This window comes from Cryptomeria japonica, chromosome 1 (genome assembly GCF_030272615.1).
Source record: "Cryptomeria japonica chromosome 1, Sugi_1.0, whole genome shotgun sequence".
Classification (NCBI taxonomy): domain Eukaryota; kingdom Viridiplantae; phylum Streptophyta; class Pinopsida; order Cupressales; family Cupressaceae; genus Cryptomeria; species Cryptomeria japonica.
The window spans coordinates 555,048,601-555,072,288 of NC_081405.1; positions in this window are offsets into that span (position 1 = coordinate 555,048,601).

Here is a 23,688-nt window from a genome sequence, read left to right on the forward strand (position 1 = left end):
AAATACCTGATCACATTGGTTCGAAAGAACATAGGGCTCATCCCCAACTGGCTCAAACGACCTTGTATTAACCATTGTAAATCCATTATCATGTTCAATAACAGTTCTATCAGGATCATTTTTATTCAGTCGTAGCCTATACCATTTGATGACAAACATAACTAATTTGAAGGAATTAAATTCACACTCAAGTATATCATCCAAAATGCCATACTATCGATTTTGAGACTCTTGAAGATGTATGTCATTTCTAGATGAAATATTGGTCACCTCAAAGACTGCAGATATCCCAAAATCACAAGTTTTCTTTGTGTCATCCAACTTTTTGATGCGAAATTTATGACCATTGCAACACATAGCCTTGTGGTGTTTGACCTACAATATATCTAACATGTTAAAATTATTGCATCATGAGTTGATTAACATACGGGTGGTTAATAAAATTATACGTACTTATTTATCTCTTAAACCATATGCAAAAACAATTTCCCTTTGCATAACATTAGAATCTCCATTACGATGAGCTTCTTTAACCAATGAAGCCACACCTTCCCATGTTAATGTGTAACCAGACTGTTGACATCGTTCAATCCACACCATCATCCAATCAAGATTATTTGCAATATACAAATGTAGCGCATCCCACTCCTGACCAACTATACAAATAATTAATAGATGACTTACAACCGATTTATTTAGAAGATTAATAATTAATTAAATACAATAACATCTTATAATTACCTCTCACTTTCCTCAATCTACCTTTCCCCATCAAGTACTTCCCTTCGAATTTATTAATGGGGTTGGGACCCCAAATGCGATCTATGTGGATCTCTATTAAAAACTTAGGAAGATATTCAACAATGTACACCATAGTCTAGTATACCATATATCCCTCTACCATAGAACTCTCAGGATGTGCTCTTTGTCAAACCAAAGCCTTCAAAAATTTGAAGTGCCTCTCAACCATCCACATTGACCTAGTGTTTATAGGTCCACACAATTCAATCTCCTCAACTTGGTGTATGAGGTAGTGTTCTTGTGCATTGAAAAAAGTTAAAGGTAGACACTTTTGCATTTCACACATTAAATGAGGAAATTTTCTCTTCCAATATTTTATATCTTCTTTATGGATTTCTTTAGATGACAACCATCTAGAAGAGATTCAAGACACAAAACTATATAAAAGAGACTTTACAAAATAATATACAATATATTATATAACAAGTAAAACAAATCACAAATATATTTTCTATACAACAAATTGAACAAAGATCACTACTTACCTCATGTATTTTCTAAGATCATATATGACTTGCTTGACATTATTGTCAAAGTTGTCTAGGAGAAATAGAGGTAGAACAAACTGCAACAATTATCAAATGACCTTGTAGACACCTAAAATTGTCCAGTCTAATTAAATAAATATTTTTATTTATTTAATTACTTTATCCTAATTCTTGTATTAATTAAATAAATCCTTATTTATTTAATTAATTCATTTATCCTCTTCTAGCCTTATTTCTCATTTAAATAAGTACCTTTATTTATTTAAATTATCCTTTTCCTAAATTAAATAAATATCTTATTTATTTATTTGATCCCACTTCCTCTATTAATTAAATGAATATTTATTTATTTAATTAATTCATTAGCATTTTCCACCTATGACACATGTCATTCATCTCTTAATTTATACACTGCCCACCCTCTTATTATTTTATTATTTTCTTTACCTACCCTTTAATCATAGCCGATCATTTATCTTTTACACCTCTCAATCTTATCCCTCCATTTCATATAGTGTCTTCTATATAAGGAGATGCTTCCTTCATTATCAAACCCTAACAAAAACTCACTATGCATTCAGCCACACTACACTTTTGAACTTTCATATGCGATCCTACTTGCAACCACATTTCCATTCTTTGTTGAGCTCTTGTGCACATAAAATCTGAGAGCAAATATATCAAGCAAGATCAATGGAGACAGGAAGAATGGAGATCCAAACCCTATTGGACATGTGATGGTATAGTTTTTGTGATTTTATTTGATTTGCATTGTCTTAGGTAATCTTCATATGTTATGGTGGATCTTTGTTGTTGTTAGGTTAGGGTTTTGTGGTTGAATCCATTTAGTCTTTCAAACATTGTTGTATCCATTTTCACCATATACATTTTGGCACGTTCGGTGGGACATGGTGTTTTGTTAGATCTATATTTTTTGCAGGTTTTCCTAACCCTATATTTCTGTTTTGTAAAACAATTTGGAGAATAACCTTGTCCAGCTAGGGTTTTGGACACAAAATCAAGATCTTGGAGATATTTGATCATATCTCACAAACGGATTGGTAATTTTACACCAAATTTGTTTTGCAAGTTGAAGACATTATCATGAGCTCTCAAAGAAAAATTGAGATCTATTGGAGCATATTTTAATTTTCTATGAATTTTTTTATGAATTTTCATAAAAAAATAATTTTGAGAGCAAATGAGCGAATTTTTTGGATTTTCTTACATTTTTGGAAATAACACATAATTATACACAGGATCTATTCTTTGTGATTTTAATTTTGATGCAAAATATTTTCCTAAAAATTGGATCTTTAAAAATTAGGGTTTTTTCTTATTTTGATTAGATCTCACAAACGACTTCGAATTTTGGTATCTAATTTTTTTCGTAGGTTAGGAAAATTATTGGAAGTGTTCAGTAAAAATTTTAGATTTTCTGGATCAAATTTTCATTTTATATGAATTATTTATGATTTTTCATAAAAAATTAATTTTGAGAGAAAATTAGTGAATTTTTCAGATTTGCTTACATTTTTGGAAATATCTCAGAATTATACATAGGATCTATTCTTTGTGATTTTAAATTTGATACAAAATCATTCCTCAAAAATCAGATCTTTAAAAATTAGGGTTTCACATTATTTTACTCATATCTCACAACCTGCTTGGATTTGTTACTGAAATTGTTTTTATGCAAGTTTGGAAGACCATCAGGACTGTCCAATAAAAATTTCAGATTTTTTGGATTGATTTTGCATTTTATATGAATTTTTTATGAGTTTTCATAAACAATTAATTTTTGGAGCAAATTAGCAAATATTTTGGATTTTCTTACATTTCTAAAAATCTCTTGAAATTTAACAGGTGATCTTTTTTTATGATGAATAAGATATTTGAATTGGTCAACAAAACGCATTGTTGAAGGCCCCTATTTCACAAAGTCTTTTGGATCTAAAATTTACCTAACTTGTGTGCTTGCAGGAAGGGGTGATCATTTGAAACAATCCGAACTACTAACAAATCTTTATTGTAGGACCTTGATAAGGATTTTCTTTTGGTCTTTATTGTGTGCCTTGTTTTCATAGATTATCAAACACTTCAATTGGTGCACTAAAATTGAACCAGTGTCCTTTGTGTCTTGGGCAATAGGCTCTTTTTGTTTAATCTTTAGAGGGTCGGTCTCCCCGTGTGGTCATTAGGACTACTAGTGAGGAGAGAACGACCCAAGTGGTAGTGAGGAAAACCCACCTCTTCCAAACCACTATAAACAATTGTATTCATGGTGAAAACTATGGATAACCTGTGCTGATTAGTTCATACCGACACTATGTCTCCCCATAAACCTATTTGATCAAATTTATTTGATCAGTTGTAGGGCGTAACCTCTACCGGCTGGGAGCCTTCTATATTTATAGAGCTGAAAGTGCTGCATGTATGGCCACACAAGCGAATTCCCTTACTATCACCTTTTTGTTTTAGAAGCCAAAATCCTTCTAGTTGTTGGGGCAGGAGGTCAGACCTTTGGTAGTAGCCCACACATATACGGTTCTTAGTAGAGATACAAAGTTCACCACGGGGAGTTTTCATGGGGACTGATGCTTGGCTGCCCTGAGAAGTGAGTGTTGAGGGTGGAGCCAGTGGGGTCAAGCATCTAAGTATCTACTCTGAATAGCGTAGCCTCGGGGGAAACTCCATGTGGGATCAACAACTATTGTTCTGGCCAACCATAAGAATTGTGCTTGTCTTATTTTGAACAATCAAACATTCAAGACCAAACAACAAAACATTGTGTCTTTTGTGTCTTCAAGTGTATGCAAAATAATTTTACATCAAACAACACAGTTTTCTTTGAGTCATTTTGAGTCTAAACACTTGCAAACATTGAGTCTTCATCATCATTGTGTCCTCTTGTCACGAAAAACAGTCAAAAAATTCAGATTTGGTCACAACAACAACTTCACAAATTGGAAAAATTTATAGTCCAACAGACAAGAGCAACCAGTTTCAGAATTCTTGAGCTTCCTAAGCTATCTCTTCAGGTTTTCATCTAGCATTCAACCTATCTTTGGGTCTCACAAAGTCCATCATTGCTTTACACCTTACATTACATTCACATTTGTCTAAACTTGAGTCAAAAGGTCACTTGCTTGTCCTCATCATACTTTGTCAACACACTACATACAACAACATTTGTCTAAGTGGTCCCTCATCAAGGTCTATCACCTTTGGGTCTCATTTGGTCTTACTTAGAGTCAAGGTCAACTTATCTCATCAAGAGAAACTATCATCTCTTTGGAAGCCACACCTACTCTACTACATACATACTTGGTCTTACACTTTGGACATTGCAAGTACACCTTAGATTCATTTACATTCCATCCAACTCTTAGTCTTCCATACTCTTTCCATTTTCATCTAGTCTCACACATCTTGGTCAAAACCTAGATCATGGTTGAAACCCGTTTCCAAAAATCTAGGAGAGAAGCTAAAGAGGCTCAAGAGTCCGCAAACATGAGTGCCTATGAATATGACAATGATGTCTTTTTCAATTCTGATCATACTACATTACCTGACATGGATGCCTATAGAAACATTAAAAATGTTGAGCACATGGACACTATAAACAACAATGATACACACAATGACAATATGGACAACATTTCAATACATGCAATAGAAGTGGAAGATACCATTATGAATCCCCATTTCAATAGATTGGTTGAGGAAAGTAATGAAGAGAGATAGACAATATTTCTTACAAGTGATGGCACATAGTGGAGCCAAGATACCTCATGATTTTGACATGTCTCAAATAATGGAAAATCAACCTTTGCAACAAACTCAGTCCAACATGGATCAAAGGAGGCCTAATAGTGGAGACAATAGAGGACCACATCTTGTGCCTGAATCACCATCATCTTTGTTTCAAAAACCAGAGGTCCCATTTACACATGGTCAAGCATATGATACTCATCTTTGTAGACCATTATGGAAGTCTTATGCAGAAAAATACACTCAAGCACACACTAATGCTAAAGACCTACCACCAAAGATATTGGATATCCAAAGGCATGCTCAAAATTTGGACACAAGGAAACCCCATGTCAAATTTGGGGGCAACACATTAGAACATGACATGCCTGTAGAGTATGGTATACATGGAAAAAGCAGATAGTCCATTCCTCACCATGACTCTATACCGAGTGGTCCATATATGCAACATCATTATAGACCTCCTCCATATGAACATGTGTATGATCAATATCATCCATATATGCAACATGCTCCTCCTCCACCCGGTGGTTCAGGCATGGGGTATGGTCCAAGAAGTTAGTCTCCACGGAAGAACAATTTGGAGCAACAAATCATGGACTTACAAAAGAAAATGGAGGACATAAATACACCAAAGCCAACATACACAATGAGAGACATATGTCCTTATCCATTTGACAAGAGCATTCCAATGCCTCCTCTTCCTACACACTTTGTGACACCTAAGTTTGATAAGTATAGAGGAAAAGGGTATCCTAAGGCACACATAAGATAGTTTTTCACAGCTTGCATTGAGGTAGCTTCAGAAGAGACATATTTGATGAGATTATTCCCACAAAGCCTTGGTGATCAAGCTATGGAATGGTTCTCCCAACTTCCACCTGGTATTAAGTCATGGGGTGACTTAGCAAAGGCATTTATTCAACATTTCTCCTACAACATAGAGACAGACATATCAGTCACTACTTTGTGCAACACCAAGCAAAAAGATGGAGAGTCTTTTTAATCATTTTTACAAAGATGGAGGAATCTAGCTAGCAGATGCTCTTGTGAAATTCCACAAAAACAAATGGTAGAGATGTTCACCCAAAATGTTAACAAAGACATTGGCTATGATCTAAGGAAAGCTTGTTTGTCCACCTTCAAGGACATCACTGAAAAAGGCTTAGCAACAAAGAAGGTCCTAATTGAACAAGGAGTCATTAAGATATTCAAGGAAAACAAAGATGACTTTAAAGGAAAAGACAAGCCAAGATTTTGGAATAAAAACAAGAACACAGTCAATGATGGTGTTGTTGATGCCAATACAGTACGACCAAAAATCATTTTTTTTGGATCAAGTTCTACAAACAATCAAGTGAATACTCAAACAACTTCAAAGTCATGAAGGAAGTACACCCCATTGGGAGAACTACTTGAGTCAGTTTTCAAGAAGCTAGTGACAAACAAGATAATAACAATTCCAGATCTACGTCCGTATGAGCCAAAGGTCAAACCAAATTGGTGGAATGATGATGAGTATTATGAATTTCATAAAAGCAAGGGACATAAAATAGGAAATTGCCATCGACTGAAGAACATCATACAAGATCTCATTGATAGAGGTGACATTGAGATTGAAGGACACTCATCCAATCAAGAACATGAGATGTTTAAGGAATGATTCCCAAAACATGAAAAGGGAAAAGCTAAAGCCACAGATGATCAAACCAACTATACCAGAGCATCCTATAGCTATGATTCAACTATCAATCACATCTCAATGGACAATTATGTCTCTACCATTATCATCAAGGACAAAACACCTGAGTATTCTACCCAAAGACCCATGATTGTCCTAAAAGGTGTTGGATCTTCTTCCGAACCTACCTTTGAATGTAATGTCACAACTCATCAAGGTAAATTCACTTTGCAAGGTGCTCTAGCTAAAAACACCGCTTCCTCATCAACCAAGCCTGAGTACGATCTTGTAAAACAGTTAGGGAAGACACCTGCACTCATCTCCATCCTTGAGCTTTTACACATATCTGCTGCACATAAAGCCATTCTTGACAAAATCTTGAGAGACACTCCTATCCCTACTGATCTGAATGTGGACCAGTTTCAAGCCATGGTGGGATACCTTTCCATTCCACACTCCCTTACATTCATAGAAGCCGATGACGCCTCTGTAAGTCAGCCACATAATGCACCTTTACACATTGAAGCCTTCATACACAAACATCGAATAAAATGAGTCCTGATAGATGGAGGAGCCGGTCTAAACATTTGTACATTGAGCACTATTAAACAATTGGGATATTCTGACAAAGCTGTAAATTCTACAAACAAAATTACCATTAAAGCATATGATGATGAAGAGCATTCATCCAATGGCACAATCACCTTGCCTCTCACAGTTGGGCCAATTACAAAGGATGTGGTTTGTCAAGTCTTAGACCTGGATCTCACATACAATATATTACTAGGATGTTCATGGATTCATGAGATGAACATAGTCCCATCTACATATCATCAATGTATCAAGTTTCCACACAATGGAGTTGAAGTGACCATCAAAGCAGATCCAAATCCTTTCATATATTGCAACAATCTACGACCTAGATCAGAAATAACAATCTCAGTCAATCAAGAAGCTATTCCTTCATCATCTTATGTGGATCCAGAATCCTTGAAAGCTTTTACATCAAAACAAGAAGAGATCAAAGAAAATTTCAAGTTTAAAGACCTAGGATGTGGTGAGTATATCTTTCATGTTGATCAACTCCCACTATCTCCTAAGGTATTCAGTCGACATGAACAATCTATAAACAATTTGGAAGGAATTGGGTGTGAACCACCTAGTGCTGTGGCTACTAAGTCCAAATGCAAATCTCCTCTAGTGGTGCAAGCAACTCTTGATATCAATAGTCCTAAGAGTGATTCTAGCGAAGAATCTATTGAGCGTATCGCCAGACCTCTTGAGAACTCACATAGCTTTACCATTTCATCCACTCATTCCATTTCCAGTCCGCTCCTAGACTTGGATCAACAAGAATCACAAAAGCCCTTACTAATTGGGGATGAAAAATCAAGCTTTGAAAAGAAAAATCTAAAAGTAAAAAATAAAGAGAAGTCATTTAGTTCAAATCAAAATCAAAAGCTATTGGACTCTACAAAAATCAAAGTCAAGCATAAAAATCCTATGAACAAAAAAGAGCAAGAGTTGATCTCCCCTAATATCAAAATAACTGGGGGCAAAAGTTCTAAAATTTCAAGTCAAAAAGCATACTTGTTGATCCTAAGTCTCCATCATGCTATCCTACTTTCACTTCTTTTCGCAATCATAAGCCTTCATCACTCATCCACTTGTTCCGCACATCCTTTCCCTTTTGGCGATACATCATGGACCTTTAATGGAGCTTCCTCGAGGGAATTTGTTATCAAGGATGCCCAAACTTCTTTAGGTGACACGCATACAGGCCTGTGTAGTCCACACACTAGTAATTCTATCTCAGTTCCTTCATCAAGGAAGACAGTCACTCAAGCTACACATCATTCAATCAAGGAACGTCACAACTACAATCATAAAGTCAAGCCTCACACATTTGAGGTGGGTGACTTAGTTCTCAGAGAAAATCCTAAAAATCAGCAAGGCAGAGAAAAGAAGGGCAAGTTCGAACCAAACTGGCTTGGTCCCTACATCATCACAACAACATATGGATTTGGTGCATATCAACTCTCAACTATAGAGGGTGAACCTTTGGAGGATCCTATCAACAACATGCACCTTCGCAATTTTCACACATAGCTCTTCAGAGTATCCCAATTCAAAAATTAAAAAAAATTAAAAAAATTAAAAAATACAAAAAAAATTCATAAAACATAAAAAATTGTTAGTTGGTGAAAACCTGGTAAATAGGCGTCTTGTGACAACAAAAAAAATAAAAAAAGTAAAGAAAAATATTTTCGTCCAATGGTGAAAACCACTTTGGTGGCGCCCTGGGCAAGTACCATGGTGAAAACTGGGTCACCGACGCCATGTGTAGAGACATTGCTCCTCCTTCCTTCAGGATTCCATTTCATCCTTCACTTTGCACACACTCACAGCCTATTCATCCATAATAAACTTACCCATTCCCATCATGGCTTGTTATTGATCTACCCAAGATTGGTTAGCCATTCATAATAAACATTCATTTTCGCCCCTTTTCCATCCATAATAAATCAGCTCCTATCTGTGGCTAAGGCAAATCCTACATCTAGTGATGGGTGTGGAACTGAGAGCATCGCACGTTCTGAGGAGTATAGTTTCTTCTAGTTTTCTTCAGTCTATCTATGCATAATCCACAATAAAGCAACACTTGCATCAATAGTCTGCAATAAAGTTTTGTATTCTCCGCAATAAAGTATCAGTTTCATGGATTCAGTCAGTTTCAGATGAGACACAACAACAACAATGGGCTTCAACAAATCAAATCTTTCAGCAGACTCAGACAACATATGGTTCAGTGTTATCTATCCTTTTGTGAAAGTAAACATTGTCACCACAATTAAATAAGACTTATACAAGTGACAAGAGACACTAAACTTGAGGACTACAGTGGATGTTGGTGTCGAGTCTTGGTTTTCTTTTGATTTTTATCTTTTGGTGACATGTCTTTTATCTTTTTCGGGATGTCTCTGACTAGAGATTCTATCTCCAGGATGTCTTTGACTAGAAAGGCGAGGATGGGGTATCGTCACCTATTTTCTTTGCTATCTACATATTTTCTCTTAGTAATGCTATGACTTGTCCAAGGATATGAGGACACTGAGAGTCTAGTATGAACTGGGGCATTCCTTGTTTGTGACTGTCTTATCTCCATGCAAACAGGTGCAATGACTTTCTGGGTCAAACATATGCCTAGATTGTCATAACATATCTTGCCATAATAAAGCTCAATGATGATAACGCACAAGAAGCTCTTTCACTTTCATATCTTCTATCTTCCCTCCCCTTTCTTGATTTACTTCCATCATCCTTCTTCAGTCGGTGTAGCCCGCTATCACATGACTAAGTATAATGACAGACCAAAAAAATTTGCATTTCATGTAGTTTTCACCTGCATATTCACATATTAGCATTTCATACATACACATATAGATATCACAATTGCATCGCATCCTGCACACAACACATATTAGCACATTTTACATTTTCATCATGTAAATAATTATTTGGATTATCATATTCATTTGCATTTCATACATTCACATTTTCATTGGCATAACATATAAAAACATAAAAGAACAAAAATATTGCATTTCATTATGTACATATTTGCATCCCTATCACAACCATCACATAGAAACGTACATCATGAAACATACATCACATAGGTACACATGCATATAGCTGCCGCAAGGATGAATCATCTCATATATATATGATACAATGATGTCAAAATACATATGGCTACAACCAACCCTCGTGTCGCCCTATCCGAAAAAAGGAACCCACTGATCACTCCTACCAGCACCGCCGCTAGTGCCAATCCTATCTATGTCATCGTGTCCCATGCCACATGTCCAGCCCTCATCTCCAGTCCTAGATCCTGAAACACTCGTCTCAGTGCATCCCGGTTTCCCCCTCAATCATAAGGAACTAACTCCCCATCGATCGGTATCCTCAAAATCCTATATACACCCTCTAAGGTGATTGTCATCTCACCCATCAGCAAATGAAAACTACAAGTCTCTGAGTGCCATCTCTCAGCCAACACAGTCAGCAAACCCATGTTCACCTGAAACTCAGGCACATATAGAATGAATCGCAAACCCATAACCTCAATGGCAGCTCGGTCCTCAAATGTCAGCTCCGGTCATAACCTCTGAGTCTACAGGAATCTCTCTTGTGACTCCAGCATAGGTAAGTACTCCTGCAGTCAAGCAAATCAACTGTGTCAGTCAAAGTGGCATTCCCTGTTCATCACAAAATGTTGCTTTTTATCTTAAGTGCTTATGATACTATATCCTCGTGACACTCACTGTTCATCACAAAGTGTTGCTTCTATCCTAGTGATACTCATTGTTCATCACAAAGTGTTGCTTCTATCCTAGTGACACTCACTGTTCATCACAAAGTGTTGCTTCTATCCTAGTGACACTCACTGTTCATCACAAAGTGTTGCTTCTAGCCTAGTGGTACTCCCTGTTCATCATAAAGTACTACGTGTTTTGCACTCCCTGTTCATCACAAAGTGCTGCTCATATATTAGTACTCCCTGTTCATCACAAAGTACTATGTCTTGGTACTCACTGTTCATCACAAAGTGCCTTGATCTATCCTAGTCTTCCCTAGAGGACCTGCTTGAGTGTATCCTCTCAGCAGTTTATCCAATTGACAGCGTATGTTCATCACAAAACTGCTGATTTGACCTAGAAGACATAAATGCAAATTTTAACATAAACACACTTACATACTACATAAACGTGCCTGCTCTGCACAGATGCGCCTGAAATACACAAACGCACCTGTCCTGCACAGACAGGCTTGTCCTTCATAGACGTGCCCACATTTCACAAACATGCCTGAACAATGCAGACGTGCTCGCATTTGACACAGATGCGTTTCCCAATATAGATGCGCCTGGCACAAACATAGACGTGCCTAGCCAACATAGACGCACCTGGCACCAACGCAGATGCGCCTACACGTTTTTGACATTTTTGACATTATCCTAAAAGCGCATTTACTGCACTACCTAACATGCATTTATGACAACAATTATTGCAACAAAGTACAAGGAGGTTTTATGATACTTACCGGGTCTCCTACGTCGGCTGGCCTCTGAAATCGGCGAACACGATTGAATATGTGAACTAATGCCATCGTTGCAGACTACTGCTGCTCTATTCTCTCTTTGCACTCTGATCTCTTGGATGTGTGGATGACAATGAGGATGTTTTCGCCTCATGGTCTATTTTTTAGACTGCCCTAGCCCTAGCTCTAGCCCGCATTTCTCGAGTCAGTCTTCTTTATCCCGTGACTCTGTCACTCTATCCGATCAGTCCATTCTAGCCTTTCTTTCTTATCGAGAGATTGTCTATGATCTTTTCAGACATTTTCATCCAATCTCTCGAGGGGGCATATCATTCCCATCTTGGGGCAACTTTGTATCAGTTCATCTTATCTTCTTTGAAATAACGTGACAAGCTGCATTGTCTCAAAGAGGGGCAAAATGTAGACACCTAACATTTTTCAGTCTAATTAAATAAATATTTTTATTTATTTAATTACTTTATCCTATTTCTTCTATTAATTAAATAAATCCTTATTTATTTAATTAATTCATTTACCCTCTTCTAGCCTTATTTCTCATTTAAATAAATACCTTTATTTATTTAAATTATCCTTTTCCTAAATTAAATAAATATCTTATTTATTTAATTGATCCCACTTCCTCTATTAATTACATGAATCTTTATTTATTTAATTAATTCATTAGCCTTTTCCACCTATGACACATGCCATTCATCTCTTAATTCATACACTGCCCACCCTCTTATTATTTTATTATTTTCTTTACCTACCCTTTAATCATAGCCGACCATTTATCTTTTACAGCTCTCGATCTTATCCCTCCATTTCATATAGTGTCTTCTATATAAGGAGATGCTTCCTTCATTATCAAACCTTGACAAAAACTCACTGCATTCATCCACACTATGCTTTTGAACTTTCATATGCGATCCTACTTGCAACCACATTTCTGTTCTTTGTTGAGCTCTTGTGCACATAAAATCTGAGAGAAAATATATCAAGCAAGATCAATGGAGATAGGAAGAATGGAGATCCAAACCCTATTGGACATGTGATGGTATACTCTTTGTTATTTCATTTCATTTGCATTGTCTTAGGTAATCTTCATATGTTATGGTGGATCTTTGTTGTTGTTAGGTTAGGGTTTTGTGGTTGAATCCATTTAGTCTTTCAAACATTGTTGTATCCATTTTCACCATATACAAACCTTTTTATTATTTTCTAACATAATACAATGAAAAAAACATGCTTATTATACAAATATTTGGTAAATACACAAGAACATGAATTACCTTAATGAAGGTATGGCAATCATGTGTTTACATCCCTAGCCCAAATTCACTTTTCTTTGATATGAGATTGTTTATGTTTGCAGCAAATCCAATGGGAAATTGAATTTTTGGTTTGACTTCTTTTATAGCATTCCTTTTCTGGTCCATTAATAACCAAGGAAGGGCACTTATATTAATTTGGTCCCCATTGCTATTTGATTGAATGCCATTTTTCATTGCATGATTGGATTCTGAATGTCAGTACAAATTTTGATAATTTTTTCTTTGTCATGCTTTCCTTGCAATATTTTTTATGATATATAATATGATCATTGGGACAAGCATCTATTGCTTGATACTCTATTTCAATATCTTTCAGAATGGAAGATAATTCTTGGTATGAGCAAGGTAGAATACATGATGGTGGTAACAAAAACTCACCTATCAATCTATAAAATATTATTTTGTTAATATAAAGAATATTAATGGTACATGATTCAGCCTGTATTAACTACAATGACATATACGACATACCTTAACATACGTGAGATTGTTATGTTGGATAAACCATTCATAATCTTGAAGTTCACCAACAACAATACAACAGAGAGAAGAGTTATTTGGGAGCCTTCATAAAGGGGCTCGTATGCCTTCTCAAGTACAAGTAAATCATGAACAACATCAAAGTCATCTTGATCATCATGATCGGCTGTGCCAGTACTAAATGTATCATGGATCAATGTATTTGTACCATCATATTCAATTATTTTTTTGGTGCATAACCATCATCTTCCATGGGATCATTATCTTCAGCTTCAATATTTACACCTCCATGTTCCTCCACTTTGAAAAACATATTCTCCGGGTTGTGTTGGTCCATATCATGTGCCCTTGGGAGCTTGACCTATATTAAAATGATCAACATAAATAAACCATGATCATGATCTCATCATGAAGTGATTTCTTATGTATATAAAGTGTTAAAATGATATAATTAACAACTTACCAATGGATGATAATCATGTCCCCCTTCAATGTGACCATGCTGCCTACAATGTTTCTTAGCTATTTTGATTAGAAGTCTTCTAGTCTTTTTGCCCTTACAAATTTTGCAGGGACAATAACATTTTCCATCACCTTTTCTTTTCAAGTTAGACCACAATCTATCAATTGTCTACTTATTTTGTTCTTCGTTGATATTTTCTGACATGGTCTTTCTTCACACGCAAAAAAATTGAGCTATCGAAACTTTGGTGTGTAACCTTCACAAACTACACAAAAGGATATCACAAGTATGAAAGTCTTCTTAGAACTAGTTATATAGAAGTTGAAATGTTACATAAACTTGACTCTCTTCATTACGAAGACTATTTTATTTAGATAGTTTTCTTGGCTAAAAAAGAAGCTTGATTTTGGCAAGTTGATGAAAAATATTTGAGTTTTAAAAAAAGATTTCTCTATTTATTGTGTCATCTAATAGAATCAACTTAGGAATGATGAATTTAGGAAGAAGTCAACATGAAACCAGCTTCATATGAAAGAGAATTGAATTTACTATTAAAATCCAAAATATGAAGAAACTTGAGCAGTTACATTAAGAGTTATAATCAATTCTTTTGTTGCAACCCTATCAACAAGGGTTTTATGACAGTTTTGACAAAAACCATTAGAACTTTATTTATGATCCATGGATGACCTTCAAACCTATCTTGAATTAAAGATAACTCTTCATTCTACAACCTCAAATAGGTTATTAGGGGCCAGATTCAATCCAAATCTTATTAGGAAAAACATCTAAAGCAACAAATAATCATGACTATCAAAAACAACAATTAAAAGTATTAAACAAAATATCAATTTTCTCATTGAATCTTCATCAAAAATATTTTCCAATACATAATTCATAGCAATACACTTCCTTCTTATTTATCCAACAAACAATTACATGGAATTTTTACTTTCAAACTGATATACAACCCTATAACTGTCACAATCCTGTAGAATTAAGTGACAGTCAGAGGCTTTATTTGACCTAGCCTTACAAGAATTTCCTCCAACTCTGTCACACACACTTAATCCAAATAAATGATGGATTTTATATCCTCTCATGGTTCTATAGCTATTTCAACTACTCATAAGACCAAAATGTACAATTTGACAACATTTTATGCATTGTTGCATTGCAACTTTTTAGTGACACCTTGACAACTTTTGCTTTTGACATGAATGAACACTAAAAATTACTTAGATACTTTGAACACCTTATAATGGACTCAAAACAACATATTGAACCTTTATTACCCTTCCATTGTTACATTTACATTATTGAACAATCAGGACCTGAATAGGAGACAACTTTTGATAAAATGGCTTAGTTAGCCTTACACATTGATTTCAAGCTTGAAAAGCTTGTTTATTTCTCATTACTCATGATGAGTATGTAGCTTATTAATCTTAGTATCATTTATTTCTGCATTTTCTTTAAGAAAAAAAAAGTGTATGGATGTCTAGAAGTGGAAGAGAAATGGAAGAAGTCCATTAGAACTCAGTCTGCAAAGTAGAAGTTATTGAAGATTGTGGGGCTACAGAGAAGGGTGGGAGGTTGCAAGATAAACAAGGATGGGAAGAAGTTTGTATGACCTCCAAAAGTCCACAAAAGGGAAAACAGAAGAGGAGCAAAGGCTTGCGAAAATTGGGAGCAAAGAAAGATCAAAGGTTGGGATGAGAAAGGGAAGGATGAACCCCGAAAGTCTGGAACTATGAAAAATGGATGAAATGGTAACAAAATCAAGTAATGTTAGAGAATGCAAGAAAATTTTGGAGTACATGACAATGCAATGATGCAGAAGAGAATGAAATATTGGGACAAAGAGACCAAAGTCAAGTTGTCTGTTAAAAACCCACAAAAGGAGGACATAAAAGCAAATGAAGAGAAGAAAAACCCAATATACTTAGCAGAGCTTTTGTTAGCACACAATTTTTTAAATTATTTATGCTATTGAGATACTATTTTCTTATTGTTTTAAACAAGTATTTTTATAATGAGAATAGTTACTGCTGAAATTTTATATGCAGGAGTAATCCTACAACATCAAGTCCCATCCATATGTGATCTGTCTCTAGTGAGTCAACCATCAACCAGGGAGTTTGGGGGTGGCACTGAGTAAAGATAAGTCTTTCACTTTGACAAATTTAGCCAAAGAGGCAAGATCCATGTGATATCTCAAAGGTTGAGCTTGTGTGAGATTTTGTTCACTTTATATGTAAAAAATCATAAACACGTGTATTTCATTAAGGGGAGCACATTTTATAAGAAAATGAAACCATCTGTGTAGCCTACCCCGAAGAAAGCACCCTAACAAAGCCAAATGTCATCGGGAAGTGATTAACTATTGCTAAAAGGGGATAGGAGTTATCCCGATACCTGATAGACACATTAGGAGGATATACACCAACCAAGGAATTACTAAAGTATCATTGACGTGACTTTCACTATTGAAACATGCGAATTGCTATCTTGCCGATAATTGATAAGGATATCGGTAATACTTACACCAATAGGAAGAGAAGCCTTAGTCATCGGTACAACTTAAAGGGATCAAGGTGTAACATTTAAAGCTATCTCAACACCTAATGAAAACAATAGAGAAGGGGATTCATTGGGAAAAAAGTAACTATCGACAGAGGCTATTCAAGGTTATGCCGATACCTGATGAAGGGCTCGGGAAGACACACACCTATAAAAAACAAAGAGACTCAAGGAATGAAATATTACCGATGGCACCAAGGGAGTAATTCGTTGGGAAAGCATATACCAATGAGCCATTACAGATAAAATTCAAAACTGAAATGAAAGCAGCCTGTATTTGATGCATGCAATTGAGTAGATTGATGGCTCACACGAAGAAAATTAAGAACCAAATGTAGGTTGCGTCTTAGTAAAAAATACACAAGGTGAGAATTATTGCTCACAATTCATCATGCATCATGGAGGCTGCAATTTAATCAGGAAGAAAGAGGAGTGCTAAGGGCTCTGAATCCATGTCTAAAAAATCCAAAATAGTGGAAGTCCCTCCTGCACGGAAATTGAATCAAGATATCATTGATCAATTGCAGTCCCCAGGCCCAAAATCAAGGAGGTCGAAACACCATTTTCCCAGAAAAGACTAGTTTGAGGACATGTTTAAAGGGGTTGGAGATGTGTGGACAAAGGTGAGATTTTATGAACTCTTCCCATTTCATTTTTTGAGAAAGCACAAAGAAGTGCCAATTTGTAACCCGTGGATAACCAACTTAGGTAGACTAGTTGTTCCAAATGTTTTCGTAAATATCAGATTGATGGAAGTCTTGGTCAAAAATTACAATTCTGTGAAGAGATGCATTCATTTTCTAAATGATGAAGTGTTTATCAGATTTAGCCGTGGCACCATAGATGAAGTTTCTAGCCTAGACCTTAACCTTGATGTACCCTTGTCATTTGGAGAACTAGAGGAGGAATTTGTTAAAATGGATACTACTTATAAAGGGGGGAAATTAGCATTTCACGAGGTTGAGAAGGGCATTCTAACTGAAGAGGATGGTCCCTCATTCAACATAGATATTTTTAGATACTACTTCTAGTACACCTATATGTCATATAGACAGGCTGGAGGTATAGAGGTCCCTGATGTAGCTAATATTGGGCCGCTAGTGTTAGCAACAAATGTATAGATGTATGAGCCAAGACCCTTTGATTATGCTACTTATGTTGTATAAAAATTACATGAAGGTTTCTTGAACCTCAGACATAATAGGGAGCCCACTTTCAAGTTTTACTCATTGATTAATGCATTTGATTTTATTTTATGGAAGATTTAGGGGTATGTGGCCAATGAATTTAAAATTGAACACAGTGGACAGAGAAGTTAAATAACAACCAGTATAGATGTGGACATCATTTTGGGATTCTTGATATGTGAAATCAAACTACATCAAGTTTGAAGAGCTAGTAGTAAAGCCATTATACCAGATGTATGGTGTCCCGTGTGAAGGATCTATTTCCACTAAAGTTAAAAGATTTCTTAGACCTGATGTTTTTTATGAAAGAGGTATTATCAATCACAACTGGGGTGATTGGTTTGTTCACAAGGATTTACTTGCTTCAGGATTTATGGTTTCGAAGGAACCCCATATCTGTTACCAAAACTTGTACTAGATAGAATTGCTTATATGGAGATTATGAGATTGTTAAGTGTTTCGAATGCCAAATTTTTTGGAGGTATGCATAAGAAGATTTTCCTTCCTGGGACTATTAGTTTTGGGGATTTTACCATTGTATCAACAAAGGCTTATGAAGCCATTGATAGGAAACTGATTGAAGAATACAATTTGTTCAAATATGCTGCTAGGGTCAATTATGACCCGGAGGGATATATTCACAATTGCAAGAAAAGTCAAAATCAGGGAGCTTATCTTCATGTTTACTTGGAAGCAGAGGACATGTTTAGAAACATGGAGGAGTAAGAGGCCCAGATGTCCATTGATGAATTAAACAAGAAATTGCAAGAAAATAAAAAGAGACTGCAAAAAATGGAAACTGAAGAAGAAGAGAGTGAAGGCGAATCCGAAGAAGTTGAAGTGGTATGTAGGCATCAAGCACGAGACACAACAGAAGAGCCAGACTTGCAAGAGAAAACTATTGCCAGGCTACACATCCATAGTGATGCAAGATACGATGAGTGTTTTGCCTTTGTGTTTGATAATATTTTTATTAAGTCAAAAGAATTTAAATCCTTTTGATATAATTTCAAAGGAAAAAACTGAGAGACTCCATCCCAAATGTAACCCCTAAAAAAGAATCAGAATTGTTGGGAAAACTAAAAGAAGAAATCAGTTTAGAATTGACGACTATAACCCCTCAAAGGGGAAGACAACTTCTTAGTGAACAAGACATCATCATCTTTCCAGGATGGGACATGAGTGCATCATTTATTTTTGATAGCATTTTACATTATGAGAATAAGGATTCTGAATTAGATATCAAGGGGGTAAATGATGTGTATGTCGGCTCTATATTTGACCGGAATGAAGAGGCTTTTGTTTTATGGGCTCTTTACCCTCCAAATAAGAGGCCAAAAATCATTGATGTGTATAAAGCCTTTGGTCACATGATGAAATTGAAAGTTGGTGAAGTAGATACCATTGTTATTACTGATATGGGTATTGATATTTGAAAATTCAATAAAGCATAATTGGTCAAAGTGATCAAAGAAAGAGATTAGTACAAGGGATTATATGAAGAATTGCTAAAAAGAGGAGGACAACCTATGCCACAAATCCATGATGGGTCTTATTGGAAAAAGAAATGTGAGGAAGTGCAAATGAAAAATATAAAGTTGAAAGTAGAGTGTGAAGGCTGACACAGCCTCTATTTTATTGACTAAGAGATTTGAAAAATTGGAGGGCTTCCTTGAAGATTTTTGGGCTGTTTATCAAAAGAATATGGATAATGCAATATCTCACAACAAAATTTATAACAGATTAGGAACTCTGTTGCATGACAAGACAATGACCAATACAGATGTTGAAGCCATTAAAGGAATAGAAAAGATGTTGAAAAAGCATGAAGACTTTGAAGATCAGAATGGACAGATTAAGGATAAGGATAAATGGATTGTGGAGTATCAAAGTCTTCTTAGTTATTCCCTTAACAATGCCCGGTCTGATGTACTTGACATGATAGAGACAATTAAGCAGATGGAAAACTTCATCACTTTAGAGATTGTGGTCAAAGATATTATCTATGATGTAGATACCTACAAATCAGAGGGATATTTGAAGCACATTCAAAAGTGCTATCAGATGCTTGGAGACCAGCCATAGATATCAAAAGATGCTTAAATATGTGACTTTGTATTTTATAGTTTTGGTTTATTACGGTAGTTTTTAGGTAGTTAGTTTCTAGTTAGTTTTTTGTTAATTTTAGTTTAATGAAAGGGTAATGCCCTTTCATTTTTCAAACCGAATCCTCATCTATATGTGGAGGATCTTAGAGGAGAGACAAATATCACAAGTTTATAGTTTTTTTTATCAAGACAATCTCTATGCATTTTCTTATGAACTCGTTGTTTGGAAGTACCGAGTTGATGGAGGATATGCACTAAAAACAATTGGTTTAAGTATTTTATTTTCAATATAAAGATTCAAGTGTTTCTCATTCATGATGGTATCTATCTTTTCAATGGACTGATTAGTTCCTTGAAAAAATGTTTTTACATAGGTTGTTCCATTGTGCAATTTTATGTTGTTGTAATTAAGATTGATTTTTAGTTTGAATATCAATTTGAAGGATTGGTTGGCAAACTTTGAATTGTCTTATTGGTCTTTAAAAGTAAAGTTAAATTTAGTAAGACTAATTGGATGTCACATTTTAATTGCAATTCATATGGAAGCCTTTGAGCTGATGGTCTTGTTTCATTAACAAGTTATTAAAACTGTCTCTAAGGCTAAACACAGGATTTTTCATTTGAAATAATATGAAACCAGTAAGGAATCAAGGCACTGGTCTTTTATTAATTTTATATATTTAAATCAAGTATTTCCAAAGTAAGTTTCATTAAGGAATCATATTTCTAATTCATACAATCACTACTTTATAAACATTCATTTACAAGCAAGCAGTTACAGTTTTCAGATAATAAGATTGGGTTCAGGAATAATTGCCATCTTGAAGTCACCTAATTTCTTAAATTCGCTATAGAAAAGTCATTAACATACAGTTTTAGGTTTTAGATATAGGTTCACCCACCTTGGTTTAGCGAAGCCTGAAGTGCAGGAGAATTTGATCTATCGATCATTCTCGTTTGTTGGCCAAGACTGATTCAAAATTCATCAAGAGAAGTGGAAAAACTCTTTGATTTCCAATCCGTGGGTTTGTGAACCAACAACTTCCACATGGAACTGATATTTGGAACTGGATATTAGACAATTAGAATAAGTCTAGTAGTCAACAAAAAGTCTGCAACTCCACAAAATTTGAGAAAAATGACCAAAACCTTCCTAGACAAAGAAATTTTTAGGGATTTTGCAACTTTCAAAATATGATTATAGTAGGTGGAATGAAGAGGAACGAAACCAAGACAAATTTGATCGAGGGAGATCCATTTAAAGATTTCTCTAATCTGTTATATATTTTGGTAAAAATAAGGCTATATGCACAAGGGGGCATTCAAGCAAAATTTCCAACTGTTAGATTGAATCCCAACACACTCTACAACTAGTGCCAAATTGAACTATGGAAGATTCAAATGCTTATCACCTTATTTAATTTTAAAATAATTTACTGTGGATTTGACAAAACTTGGAAGTTGAAGTTTATTTTGTAAGACCACGTAGATAAATATGTGGACATCACTACTGCTTATGTCCCGATTTTGGTATAGTAAATAGGGTTTACTTATTTTTTAATTTTTATACAATACTTTTAGCCTTTATCTAACATAATCGATAATTGGAAGACTTTTCAATAACTAGGAACTACAACATTAGGATAGTAAAGAAAAATAGATAAATGAGAACATATCGGTAGGATGACAAGCTTTAATTTATGATACATACACTCGGAAATGAACTTGTCTGCAACCAACTTTACATGATTGAAACACACAACCTGCAAGTCCATAGGAATTTACAGGAATGCAAAAATCTACAATAATTTTGCCATCTCCAATAGTTTGATACCCTCCAAACTATCTACTCAATCCTTCGATATCACCTACTAGACAACCCAATTTGCAGAGGTAGAGGCAGAGGAAGAGGCAAAAGAAACAAAGGAATCGGCAGAGGTAGAGGAAGTCGAGAGTTAATTCAATCCGTTACGTGTGGTTTTCAAATGAACTCGTGTTTTTTTTAATTTTTTAATAATGCCTATGGTCACCAGAATTCCAACTAACATATGCTTCATTGGAAAACATCATCAACATTTTGGCATTATCGAGAATTTTAAAAAAAATCAAATTTGATCACAAAATGCCTTGTCTGTTGGAAACCTTTATCGGAATTTGAGGCCAAATGTATTAGTTTGATTAAAAACTTCCTCATTCAAAAAAATAGTATTATGGTACAGGGCTACCTCTCATGGCAAGATAGTCAGGGGAGATGGAAAAAAATTAAGGATCAAATACGGGTCAAAGATGAAATTTCATATTATGATAGGATAAAGCTATGAGAGGAGGTCATGTTGTTGAATTAATTCCTACGGAATTGTTCATTCTTTTATTCTTTTAGAGAAGATGTTTGAGTTTGGAAATATCAACCCTTGGGAGCTTTTTCAGTCAAATCAACTTACAAGGCGATGAAGGATGTAGCTAACTTGAACATTTCAACTACAATAACCTATGCGTTAATTTCCTTATCCCAAAAATTAATTACTTTTGGTGGGTTATGACTCATAATAACATACTGAATATTGACAATCTAAATAAGAGGCTTTTCTCTTTTGTAAATAGATGCATTCGTACAAGGATATGGAAATTATTGATCATATCTTCTTACAATGCCATTATGCTTGTGAGTTGTGGTCAAAGGTTTTAACTACCCTTCTCATCTCATGGCCCATCCCCAAGAATATGAGACGTCTGATGGGGCAGTGGATCCAGTGCCCCTTTATTTATCTTATTATCAAAGATTTATGTTCTCAAATCCCTCCTTTTCTAGCCTAAAATCTTTGGAAGGATGAAACAATAGAATTTTTAGGGAGGAGGAAAAAAACAAAAAGATGTTATTCCATACCATTAAACATCGAATTAAATAAAATGTGAATACTGCCTCCTATGGTTTGTCTAAAATCATTCCTATTTTTCAAGACCTCATAATTAAGCTGATTTTAAGAAGGGAGTGTAAATGGTCCCCTTCAAAGAATGGATTCTAATTAAATGTAATTTTGACTACTATTCTAAAGGAAACCCATGAATCTTTGGTGTTCGATGTATCATTAGAGATAGCAGAGGATTCTGAATTAAGGGATAATTTGTGAAATTTGGTAGGGATTGTAATAATAGAGTAGAATCTATAGATATGTGGCAAGGAATTAAAAGAATAAGCCAATTTAATTGTTAATATATCATCCTTGAAGGAGACTCAAAGTTGATCATTGACTGCTTAAATGGAAAAGTGGGTATTCGTTGAGAGATTAAAAGTATTTGAAAATAAAGGAAATTTTTGATGGTTTGCTTGTTTAATATTAAAGCTCAGCATGTCTTTCGGGAAGGCAACATGGCAGTCGATGAAGTGGCTGATATGACCTTAACTTTGAAGAGTGGACGCTCCTTAATTTGACCCAATGCCCTATAGGACCTGGATAAATTTTAAACAACATTAGACATGGTGAAAAAAATGTTTTACCTTACTATCTGTTTACCTTATTTTTTGCAATTCTTTTGAAAGGGCAGTGCTGCCGCTTCACCAAGAGTTAATCTATCCCCTTTACTAGTTTTCCTTTGACTATTTCCCTCATCGTAGTCATCTATTTATCCTTCCAGGGAACCTTGATGTTATGAAAGAAGATCCTCGCTCATCAGTTTGTATTGAGTTA